This window comes from Mus pahari, chromosome 8 (genome assembly GCF_900095145.1).
Source record: "Mus pahari chromosome 8, PAHARI_EIJ_v1.1, whole genome shotgun sequence".
Taxonomy (NCBI): Eukaryota; Metazoa; Chordata; class Mammalia; order Rodentia; family Muridae; genus Mus; species Mus pahari.
Window position 1 is genome coordinate 38016955 of NC_034597.1, and position 7338 is coordinate 38024292.

Below are 7338 nucleotides of genomic sequence, written 5' to 3' on the forward strand. Positions count from 1 at the left end.
CAGGCTGGCCTCGAACTCAGAAATCCACCTGCCTCTGCCTCCCGAGTGCTGGGATTAAAGGCGTGCGCCACCACTGCCTGGCATTCCCAGGAACTTTCATTCACAGACTGAACCTCCTAAAAGCACGAGCAACATCATTCTCTCTCCCCTTTTCCCTTGTTCTCTACAGTATTTTTCCCAGAGCAGTGCAAAGTCTGATTCATGAAACGTGTGATGGGCAGCTCAAAACAGCCATGGTTAGATTTTTCAGAGTGATTAAAGCCACCGATATGTCACCTGCCCATGGCTAGCGGATGGCCTCTGATGCCAGAGGCCCTAAATGCATGCCCTCTGCGTGCACTGATACCACTCTTTCTGTGCATGAATTCTATGAAGAACCATGCAGTTTTATTTTGTATGTAGAGCACCAGTCATTTCAGACATACTAACCTCCTACTGTACCCCACAGCTCAGTCCAGTAGGCACCCCTATCCTCAGGGAGGTGGATTTGAGGCCTGAGGCTCCACCTACTCACATCTGACACCTCCTGTATAAACTCTCCTTTGTAAAACTGGTCATTTCAGTGATGGGAATACAGTTAGATTTCCCAACCAGCTTAAAGACACAGGAGGCAGAAAAGATGCTGGAGGCTGATGTCAACAGATTGTGAAAGAGCAGACACTCTCCCACAGGAAAGAGGTACCTGTGAAAGGGGTAGGGGACACTTGGAGTTTTTATAGGAGGTTTGGAGGCTAGGGCTATGCATAAGCCTGCCATTTCTTCTTCCTTAGATATTCTGGTTTATCCAGATCGGCTACCTTGGGAGATAGGCTGATGCACCGATAGCTGTTTGAGCGGGTCTGTTATACTACCTCGTAAGAATTCTGCTTCTACAACCAAGGCATTCTATCACCTACAGTGAGATGGGCGAAGCACTATTTGCTAACAGCAGTGCTGTCCTGCCAGCACCCCAAGGCAATCCAAAGAAGGAAGCTTTGAAAGCACCAACATTATGTAAACAATTTAGCAGCGGAAGGTAAACCATTGGTGGGGTTGCCTTTAAGTAGTGATGAGAGAAAAAGGAGGCATAGGCTAAACCAGAAAGGCGTGCCCTGCAGAATTCATTAACAAGCATTTACATCTACCCTAACTAGAGGCCCAGTAACAGTACCCAATCTAGCAACTTCTTTCTTCCAAAAGTCCAAGGTCCTTTTTCAATCCTATCATTTCTAGGGCATGTGCCAGAAAAAGAGGTAGATAACCGAGGTGCTTGGTGTCAGAGACCGACCAGACTAAGGAGACAACCAAATCACTTGCCAAGGGCAACAGGTGACGTGGCCTCAGATATTTAGCAACACTGATTAGAAATGTCTTCAGGTGGATTTGATGAAGGTACTATATTTGAAAGTTAAGCTCTGGGGGAGACTAGGTCGTGGTGGAAAGATCCTGTGTTGGCTAGTTTTATGTTAATTCAACACAAGCTAGAGTCATTTGGGGCAGAGGAACAGCAAGGGAGAAAATGTCCCATCATATCGGCCTGCGGTGCATTTTCTTGATTTAGGATTAATGTATGAGAGCCCATCTGGGTAGTGCTGGCTAGTTCTGAGTTCTGTAAGAGAACAGGTTGAGCCAGTCATGAGGAGTACACCAATAAGCAGCAGCTCTCCCATGGCCTCTGTCTCAGTTCCTGCCTTGAGTTCCCTCAGTGTGGATAATGGGCTACAAGCTGTGAGGTGAGATAAACCCTCCCCTCCCCCACAGTGCTTTTGAGCACAGCATTTCATCACAGCACTAGAAATCCTAAGGCAAACACAAGAAGGGTGTCCTTATTTCAACCCTGACACCAGAAGCATGGCTGTGGAGTCAAGAGAGTCCTCACACGCTGCTAATCCGTCCATACAGGAAGAATCCAACTGAAGCTGGCTTCTCTTCTGAAAAGGAATGGAGCATCTTTGGGGGAGAAATTGAGAGAAAATGAAAGCACTGGGTTAATGGAAGGAAGACTCGTGGGTTCCATACTGAATCTGAAGGCTAAAGGCCAATCACCAGCAAAGAAAAGACATAATCCAAACCATTGCTTGTTCCAGCAGACGTACTTTGACGTCTCAGAAGGATGGACACCTATCTGTGACCACCGTGTGACAGTGAAGCCACACACATCCAATCTGCATAGTCCCTCTAGCTCCCTCCTGGTCTGTGGCTGTTTGTGGAGAAGCTCTGGTTTGCCCAGAATGGAAGATTTGTTTTCTAGTCAACAAATGCTTTCAAGTGGTAATTTAACTGTCAATAAAAAAATAAATAAATAAAAAGGTGCTGCAGAATTGTTAGCGATTCTTGGAAGCTCTCTAGCTATTGAATGAATCTTCCCCCCCCCAGTTGCCTGGGGAACTGCGTTTTAATGTCATGCATCAAGCACTTCTTCCCTGAATATAATTGTAGTCTACCTGATGCCTTGTTTAAAGCTGTTCAAATGTTTGGCTTCTGCTAACTATTTTTTGACATCATTCATGACAGATGATGGATCCGAAGTAAATTTAATACTTTTTTTTTTCTAAATCCCACTAACTTGTTGAATCAGCAGAGGAAGAAACTTATATAAATCGAAAATATCTTTATTGCCGGATGAACCATGGAAGATCTGTATAAATCTGTGATGATCCAATAGCTTTTGCAGAAAAGCATCTCCATGGCTCATTAGGGGATGCCGAGCTCTGAGACCAAGCTATGAACCAATGGGAGCTCTGCTTTGTGGACGTTAGTGCCAGATGCTCAATCAAATAGTTTTAAATCTGTGGGTTTGTTTGTTTGTTTTAACTAAAAGATCTCCAGTTTTGCTTAAAGAAGTCTTGTTCCTGGACTTGACTAAGAAAACAAACACCACCAACAGTAACAAGCCACATACTTTCCACATGCCTAACAGCTACGGTGGTTGTGTGCATAATTTATCCAACAAGTTATTACCGTTGCCAGATGGTACTTCTGGCGAAAGTCTTTAGAGGAGATAACATTCAGTGGCTAAATCCCGCTACATCAGCCTTTCTCTGGACAGCAGTGCAAAGGCTAAATGGGCAGTACATCAGCCGTCCTGTATTCGGAAGACCATGAGCTCAAGCTCAGGGCTACGGAGCAGAAAGACAGAGAGATTCCAAGGCCTCAAGAACAACAGCCCTGGACATCCTCATTCAAGAGTTCCCGTTACTGCAGAAACAAAACAATTACTGAGTCCGTGGTGGGCCTACCCTTTCCTTCACTATGCAGGTAGTAAGGACAGCGTAATGACTTGGTCATGAACCAGAAATTTCACCCTTTAAACTTTGTGACTGCCCTGTCTGTGGAGAAGCGGCCCTTATAGAACACATGTTCGGTCTGCACGTGTGTCCCATGAAAGTATCATGAATACGATGATGTAATAGGATGAATGTAATAAATGTCATAAGGCCTTTAGATGATCCAGCTCCATCAAAAACATGAAAACTCACACCAGAGAAAAGCCCTATAAATGGAAAACCTCCAACTACCCCGATGTATCGAGAATCATCTACTAATGCACAGTAGAGATAGATCTTATAGAACCTTTGAAATCATGACATGACTCCCTCTGGAGACAAACGGATATGAATGTCAGCAGACTAGTAAGAGGTTCATGTATCACCACTGGGTTCAAGAGCACATAGAGGCTAGCAGTTCCCTTTCAATTCACAAAGCAACTCACATTGTAGAGAAACACTCTAAATTTGACACTATGCTAAAGTTTGTGAACATACTGTTTCTATTTAAAATCAAGAAACCATTCACGCTGCAGAGATGTCTTATGAGTATAAGCATAGCACTATGCCCCCCAGCCTGCCTCAGCCCTGAGAACCCTGTAGCTTTTAATCCCCAAATGATATTTTGCTTACCAGAGATGTGTCTCTCATCAAAGAAGAATGCTGTGTTAACTCAAATGAGCCTTTCCTCTCTGCTATGTTACTTTAAAATCCTAAAGCTTCTTCAACTCTCTCTTGGCTCTTTGAAAGTTCTACCCTTTCATATCTGTGGAAAAGTTTAACCCATGGAGGAGACTCCTGACCAAGTACGTATCGATCCAAAGCCCTAACAGTTTCTCTGTGTTCTAACTACATAGCACACACTGTTTTCTAATTCTAAGGAATATGCTAATTTATGCCAACGTGATATGTATTTGTTTTTAGCCATCTTGTTCCTGGGATGTGCAGGACTGCTTGAATGCCTCGTTCAATTTTCCATAAAGAATCCTAAAAGAAGGCGAAGTATTTTATTTATGAAATGATAACCATTTCTGGCTCCTGTGGGGACTCTTGGGAAGGAGATTCCTGAACCTGTGTCTTGTAGCCAGGATTTCAACGGCCCAGCTTGGGAGGTTGCCTGGCTTGCTGTAGCTGTTCCACACTGCAACCTGGTGTGGACTCTAAGTGACACACACACACACACACACACACACACACACACACACACACTGCATGCCCCTCATTGAGCACTTACTCTTGCTGTTACAAAGCTGTCCTGAAAAGATAGTGGACCTAAGTTGAGGAGATGGTGGGATTGATTGTGCTGGTGGCTGCCAATGTGGTCTCTGTCGGCTGGTTTAGGTGAAGAGCTGAACCTGTGGCTTGTGGGCCTTGCACATGTATGTGCCTGAAGGGCTGGGGTTCTAGGAGTGTCTGCAACCATTGCAACGATCTCTGGAAGGTGAGCCTCGGGACTGTCAGAACATGTCTGTGACGCTGGTCGCTGTCCAGCCAGAGATCAGAATCACACAATTGTTGTGTTGGCTGTTCTGAGGTCTAGAATGGATGTTGAGCCTAGACAGAGGGGACTGTGCACAGCCTTGTACTATCTCTTCTGAGCCCTCTTCCTTTCAGCCTCATTTCCTATAACCCCCACTACATACACACACAGAGAGACACACACACACTTATACACACAGGCACATATATACACACATACTCATGTATGTACTTACACACTCACACATACTCACACGCAGACACATACACACACATATATATACATATGCACATATAAACACATACACATTTGTACATACACATACATACTCACACACAGACACACATATATACACACATACACACATATGTGCATACATACTCACACATACACACACACACACACACACACACACACACTACCCATGTAGCCTCTGCACAGAGGCAGCTTTGGCTCCCGTGTAGAACGAGGTACCCTCTGGTTCTAGCAGGACAGTCTGCTTCTAAATGCACTGATATGTGAGCAAGTTACCTCATACTTCTGCTGCTGAAGAGCTGTCGGCCCTGTGTCTCCCCCGCCATGGTGGGCCTTACCCCCAGAACCAGGCTGTAGGGGGAAGCCTTCTCCATTGAGTGCTTGACATGTTTTCTCACAGAGATGAATAACTGGCACACAAGCAATCTCATGATCTTCCTCAACTCTCTGACTCTAAGGAACCTGCTTCCTCTTTCTTCTTGTGGTATCTTCTACAGTGTCAAAATCAAGTTTTGCACTTTTATGACATACACAATATTGATTGTATTGAAAGAAATAAAACCCAAGGCTGGAGAGATAGCCCAGCAGTTAAGAGTGAGTACTCACCTTACAGAGGAATAAAATTCAACTCCTACACCCAAGTTAGACAATCACAAGGACCGGTTACTTCAGCCCCATGGGATCCAGCGGCTCTGGCCTCGTTGGTACCAGCACCCGAGTGTGAATATCCAAACACAGACACACACTTATACATGTAATTCAAAATAGTTTTTATAAAAAGAAGCTGTGTTGGACAGAGGGGTTCACTGTGGGACACACTGTGGCATGCATGGTACAGCTTCCAGATGATGTCTTCTATGCTTTGTTTTTGTTTATTTGTCTGTCTTTTTATTTTCTTTTGAGGGGGAGGTTGCAAGGACAGAGGGTGGATATGAAGGGACAGGGAGATGAGTGGGATTGGGATGCATGATGTGAAACTTATAAATTGATATACTTTTTTTAAAAAGTGTGTAAACTTAAGAATCAACAAGAGTGAAGTTTACCTTTAAAGCCCCCAGTAAGGATTGGGGCCTTAGTATGGGGTGGTGGTGGTGTAATATCTGAAGAAGGGCAATGGTAGACTTGCCTCTCCTGAGGTGCAAAGACAGTGATGGATGAGGGTTGGCCCTTAATAAGACATTCACCATCTCCCCCTCCAAGACTCTGTGGGGACGTCAAGAGAGAGGGAGGGGAGGACTTCAAGAGTCAGAGGCTGGGGAGGAGTGAAACAATACCCTGACCATCTTACACACGAACTCACTGCAAATGTGTTTTTTTATACAAGACTTACAGTCCACACGTCACCTTGTAGTCCTCATGCACAGACAGGGGCTTATGAAGTCGGTGAGGCACCATGGGCAGTTAATGGATGCTGTGGAAAGGTGTGTCGTTTTCTTCAGCCGTGGAGCTACTGGCAAGGTGTCCCTGTCCCAAGTCGTAGCCCCCAACTCATACTCATTCAATCAACCACAATTAAACTCAGTGACTGTCTTAGTTATGGTTTTATTGCTGTGAAGAGACACCATGGCCATGGCAACTCTTATCAAGGAAAACATTTCACTGGGACTGGCTCACAAGAGGTCTAGTCCATTGTCATCATGGTGGAAAGCCTAGTGGCACACAGGCAGATGTAGTGCTGGAGAGGTAGCTGAGAGTTTTACACCTGAACCCAAAGGCAGGAGGAAGAAGTAAGCAAGCTGCCAGGCCCGGCTTGAGCTTCTGAGACTTCAAAACCCATCTCCAGTGACGCACTTCCTCCACCAAGGCCACACCCCTCCACCAAGGCCATGCCCACTCTAACAAAGCCACGCCTACTCCATCAAGGCCACACCTCTTAATAGCGCCACTCCCTATGGACCTATGAGGGGTGCAGTTTTATTCAAAACACCATAATGGGGGAAAAGGGAGGATCAAAGTAGTAGGGGGCTTATTAGGGAAAGGTTTTCAGCAGGAAAAGTGGGTGCTAAGAGAGGATAATAGAGGCGAAAATGAAATGTATTGTCAACGAATAAAACATTAAAATGCTGTCTTCTCCCTCTCTACCCTTTCGTTCCCTCCCTCTCTCTGAAACCCTGGTGTGTTGCCAAGTAACAAACCTGCCATGCATCAGGAAACCAGCCCTGGACAAGAAGAGTCTTTCTGGGTCACAGAAGCACTTGGTGTGTAAGAGTAAGACTTCTAAGTTCAGAGGGCATGTGGAAGTGCTTGCCTTGAGGGAGCCAGCTAGCTCTGTCAAAGAGCATCTCAATGGTAAACAGATTGTCTGCACAACAAAGACCTCTCTCTCTCTCTCTCTCTCTCTCTCTCTCTCTCTCTCTC